Source organism: Phaseolus vulgaris, chromosome 4 (assembly GCF_051622355.1).
Source record: "Phaseolus vulgaris cultivar YP4 chromosome 4, ASM5162235v1, whole genome shotgun sequence".
In the NCBI taxonomy this organism is placed as follows: Eukaryota; Viridiplantae; Streptophyta; class Magnoliopsida; order Fabales; family Fabaceae; genus Phaseolus; species Phaseolus vulgaris.
The window spans coordinates 17,089,774-17,095,314 of NC_143501.1; the positions used below are offsets into that span (position 1 = coordinate 17,089,774).

At 49.5% G+C, this 5,541-nt stretch overlaps 1 pseudogene; it reads right to left on the reverse strand.

Annotated features, from left to right (window-relative positions):
• Window positions 1-461: 461 nt before the first annotated feature.
• LOC150027942 (uncharacterized) lies at window positions 462-4,040 on the reverse strand (annotated as a pseudogene).
• Between the last annotated feature and the right edge of the window lie 1,501 nt (window positions 4,041-5,541).

A 5,541-nucleotide genomic window follows, 5' to 3' on the forward strand; every position in this document is an offset into this window, starting at 1 on the left:
GTCATGCACTCGGCGTCACCTACACTCGGCTGTGCTAGTCGCACCTGGACGACCGATCGGTGGTGGCTTTGTTTTTTCGTAGATGCCAGGCGAGAGAGTGCATCGGCACGTTCATTTTCCTCCCGCGGTATGTGTTGGACCACCACCGCGTCGAATTTGGTCATGACGTTACGGACGGTGTGGTAGTATCGTTGGAGGAGGGGTTCTTTGACTTCGAACTCTCCTTTGATTTGGCCGACGACCAACTGGGAGTCGCTCTTGCATGCGACCTCTCGCGCGCCTAGGTCGTTCGCTAAGTTGAGGCCGGCCAGTATGGCCTCGTATTCCGCCTGGTTGTTCGTTGCTTTGAAGGAGAACTGGAGGGCTTGCTCAATCAGCAAGTCCCCAGGCCCTTCGAGGACGACCCCGGCTCCGCAGGCCGTTTTATTGGAAGAGCCGTCCACGTAGAGGACCCATTTCGCTCAGGTTTCTGTGTTCTTGGGGAGCTCGGCTGCGAAATCCGCTAGGCATTGGGATTTGATGGCACCCCTCGGTTCGTACTTGATGTCGAACTCTGAAAGCTCGACCGACCACCCTATCATTCGTCCTGCAAGATCGGGTTTAGACAAAATTTTATATATGGGATAGTTGGTCTTTACCCTGATTTCGTGGTTCTGGAAGTATGGGCGCATTCTCCTTGCTGTCAACACCAGGGCCAGTGCCACCTTCTCTATCATTTGGTACCTGGTCTCGGCTGCATGGAGCGTCCGGCTGACAAAGTATACCGGGTGTTCTTCGCGGTCCACCTCTTGGACGAGGGCGGCACTGACCGCCTCCTCTGATACCGCTAGGTAGACTACTATGGGTAGGTCTAGGCGGGGCTTTTGGATGACGGCCGGCGAGGACAGGAATTCTTTGAGCTGGCCGAAGATTTGCTCGCACTCCTCGTTCCAGCTAAATTTCGAAGTTTTACGGAGCATTGTGGCTATCGGCTTGATCCGTTCGGCGAGGCGGGGTACGAATCTGGAGAGTGCTGTCAGCCGGCCAAGCAGTTGTTGAATTTCTTTCAAGTTTTTCGGGCTTCTCATCTCTGTTATGGCCTTGCACTTGTCGGGGTTCGCTTCGATTCCTCTGTGGGTCAGCATAAAGCCGAGGAACTTGCCGCCTTCAACGCCGAACGCGCACTTCTCGGGGTTAAGGCGCATGTTGACCCTTCTCAAGGCGTCGAAGACTTCTTGTACGTCTTTGATGTGTTGGCCGCACGAGTCGGACTTCACCACGATATCGTCCACTTACACCTCTACGCTTCGGCCGATCATCCCTTTGAAAATCTTGTCCATGAGCCTCTGGTAGGTAGCCCCGGCGTTCTTTAGGCCGAACGGCATTACCTTGTAGAAGTAGTTTGCACCGTCCGTTGTGAAGGCCGTTTTACCTCTATCGCTATGGTGCATGCTGATCTGGTTGTAGCCGGAGTAGGCGTCTAAGAAACTCAATATCTTGTGGCCGGCCGCTCCGTCTACGAGCCGGTCGATGTTAGGAAGGGGATATGAGTCCTTGGGGCACGCCTTGTTGAGGTCTTTGTAATCTACGCACATCCGCCATTTGCCGCTTGACTTTTTAACCATCACGACGTTGGCCAGCCAAGTGGAGTATCGTGCCTCGGCTATGAAGCCGGCTTTCAAGAGCTTCTCGGCTTCACTTCTGGCAGCCAGCCGCTTGTCCTCACCATGGTTCCTCTTCTTTTGCGCGACCGGGCGGGCTTCTTTATATACCGAGAGGCGATGGGTGATGATGTCCGGATGGACTCCTGGTACATCGGCCGTCGTCCAGGCAAAGAGGTCTACGTTTCTTTTGAGGGTTTGGTGAACGAAGTCCGCATCGGCGGCGGCCATTGTCGTGCCTATGCTTGTATACCGATCCTCCCCGTCGAGTTCGGCTTGTCGCAGCTCGTCCTTGGCTTCAAGTCTTGGCTCAACTTCCCTGGGATCCAGGTCTGCCATGGTGATGCCCTTCTTTGGTTGGGGTGAGTGTCGGCGGGGGCTTCTTCCACGGCCGGCGATCTTTCGTCTGGGCGAGCGGCTGCCGCTGGGCCCCTGTTGTGTGGGCTCGACCCGCAGGCTTTCGGCGTAACATTCTCGGGCGACCTTTTGATCTACATGTATGGTCAGGATGTCGCCCGAGAGGGAAGGGAACTTCATTGCTAGATGGGGTGTGGAGACGATCGCTCCAAGTTTGTTGAGGGATGACCTGCCGAGGAGGATGTTGTAGGACGTGTTGGCATTTATGACCAGGTATCTGATCTTGAGGGTTTTGCTGGCCCCTTCCAGGCCGAACGTTGTGTACAGCTCTATGTAACCCCTCGTCCCTACGCGCTCCCCTGAGAAGCCGACCACGTGGTCGTTGTAGGGCATCATTTCCTCCTCCGGTATTCTCATGGCTTTGAACGTCTTCCAGTATAGTATGTCGACCGAGCTCCCTTGGTCCACGAGGGTCTTTTTGATCGTGAAGTTATCGATGTCGACCGATATCACCATGGGGTCGTCCTGGGTTGGGTCTATCCCCTTGAAATCTTCGTCTGTGAACGTGATTGGTGGCATCCTTGGTCGGGCGGAGACGAGGTTTACTTGGTGGACGGCGCGGAGGTGCTTCTTGCGTGCGCTGTTGGTACTGCCTCCGCCACCGAACCCTCCGGCTATGGTGCTAATCACTTCTCGGCCTCTGCGAGTGTTGGTTTGTGGGGGGTCGTCTCTTCGTCCCCGTCGGTCTCCCCGCCTGTCGCCCTCTCGTGGGCCTGGGGGGGTTCGGTCTCTTCTCCTAACCGTTTCCTCCTTGCATGGGGAGCGACGCGTTTCTCGGGTCCCACGCACGAAGCGTCTGAGGTGCCCGGCTTGGATAAGTTCCTCAATTTTGTCCTTCAGGGCTTGGCACTCTTCGGTAGAGTGGCCGGTATTCTTATGGTACCGGCATCTTTTATTGCGGTCAGCATTTTCTGGGCTCAAGGCCCTTCGGGGCGGTGGTATTAGCTCGGCGCTCAGGGCCTCTTGCAAAATTTTGCTCCTCTCCGCGTTCAAAGGTGTGTAGCGGGAGAAGCGGGGTCCGCGATTGTCCCTTTTCTGGTCCCGACCGGTTCGGGACCTTCCTTGCCGTTCCCTGTCTTCTTTCTTTTCCCCGCTTGCCTCAGATCGGGCGTTGTTTCTGAATTCGCGAAGCTCCTCCAGCTGCATGAATTTGGCCGCTCGGCGTCTGAGGTCATCCAAGTTGGTAGCAGGCTGCATGCACAGGCTGTCGGCGAATGGGCCGGGTCTGAGGGCGGTCAGCATGTGATGCATCGCCACCTCAGGGCTGAGGTTGCGAATGCTCATAGCGGTCTTGCTGAACCGGTCAATGAACGTTCGGAGGGACTCTCCCTTCTCTTGACGAATGCCGACCAGGGCTATGGATGTCAGATGGTGGGGGCGGCTCGTTGCGAACTGGATGTCGAACTTGGCTACCAGGGTTTCGAAGCAGTCTATAGAGTGTGATGGGAGCTTGGTGAACCAGCTCAGAGCGCTGCCCTTCAGTGAGGTTGGAAAGACTCGGCAGAATACTGCGTCGTCCGTGGTGTACAGGCTCATATGGGTCGTGTACGCGTCCACATGTTCATCTGGATCGGTCGTCCCATCATAACGATCCCTGTTAAAGCCTTTCCACTTGTCTGGCAAGGGGGTTTCCATGACACGGTCGGTGAATGGATGGCGTCGGTCCGGGCCCGCTGGGGCGGTAGTGTTGATTGTCTTGCTGGGATGGGACTCCCCATCCATTTCCAGAGTGAAGTCATTCTTGGTGTCTTTCTCGGCCTGGACGCCGGCCCTGGTGGCATGGGACCTGCCGGCCTGATTAGTCATGGCGAGGGACGGCACCCCCTCGACTAGTCTCTTCATCCGCTTGTTCTCTTCTTGGAGGTTTTTGATCTCCTCCTCATTCTTCTTAGCAGTTTCCTCGTGCGCCTTCTTCATCTCTGCTAGCTCCTTCTGAAGGGCCATCATCATTGCTGTTTGGTCTGCTTCGGTCATGCCTGCCATGCTGCGGGTTGATACCATCTACTGCTGTGGTTGTTGCTGGCTCTCCTCGGCCCCACGGTGGGCGCCAATTGTTCTCGAACTAGGTTGGGGACTGGGAGAACTATTGTCTTCGGATGCCACTCGGTCGGTCGTACTTCACTTCCTCCTTCGGTCCTTTTCGTAGGATGACTCCTCAGGCGGGTGGGGTACCTGCAGATGGCACTCCAACGCTCAAGTCAGTGGGGTATCGTATTCGGCTGGCTGGAATACTGTAGATAATGACGTACCTTGTTCCTTGGAATGCGTGGTATTTATATTACCTTGATGGGCCCTCGCTGTTGGGCCGGATTAGGGGGTTACTTAGCGATTAGGGTTGGATTAGGTCGTTTCCTAACCATAGGTTAACCTTTGTTAATTGGGTCAACCTTTGACTTGAGCACTTTGTGTCGGTCGGCCACGTGTGGCACATGGTCGACCTCGTACCTTAAAGTGTGGTCTTGACACATGGGTTGACCGGGTCAGAAGACCGGTCGGTCATCCCAGTACAATTTTATTTTCCTTTTTTAGTGTATTTATTATTTTAGTCAGTTTTAGTGCATTTATTTTATTTTATTTAGTTTTAGTTTTTTTTTATAATTTATTTTAGTTTTTAGTTTTTTTTAGTTTGCGTAGTTTTTTTATTTTATTTTAGTTAGATTTTTACAATTACAAGTTTCTGTTTTATTTTGTTTGAGTTTTTTTATTCTTAGTATTTATTTATTTTTTATTTTAAGTAAGTTTTATTTTTTTAATTTTTATTTTTAATTTTTTTTTAATATTTTTCTTATTTTGTTTTCATTTTTTTAGTTCTATTATTTTCTTTTATTTCTTTCATATTTTTTATTTTACGTAATTTTATATGTATATATATATATATATATATATTCTGTTTTATTTTTTTAGTTTGTTAGTTATTATTATAATTTTCTGCTTTATTTTTGTTTAGCTTTATTTTTATTTTATTCTTAGTATTTTTGTTTAAATTATTTTATGTAAGTTTTTTTTTTAAATTTTTATTTAGTTAAGTAATTTTAATTACACGTTTTTTGTTTTGTTTTTCTTTTATTTTTTTTTTAAAAAAGAAAGAAATAAAAATTTAAAAATATATTTGTTTATTTATTATTTGTTTTTTTCATACTGATTCTTGGTTGAGTTGTCTTATGGTATTAAGAAGATAGATATCTATGGACCACACTGGTGCAGAAAGGCAAAACGAATGTGGCTATTTTACATTTATAAGGGCGGCTATAGCCGCATTTGATTAGCACACATTCTTAAATCGAAAAGATAAGAAGGCGGCTATATAGCCATATTTGTAAATCCAATTTATAAGTGAGGCTATTTCTAGTAGCCGCACTTGTATATGTAAAGGGTAATGCATTTACAAGTGCGGCTATTACCATAGCCGCATTCATAAATGTGATTTACAAGGGCGATTATTTACCATAGTCGCATTTGTAAATCACATTTATGAATGCGGCTA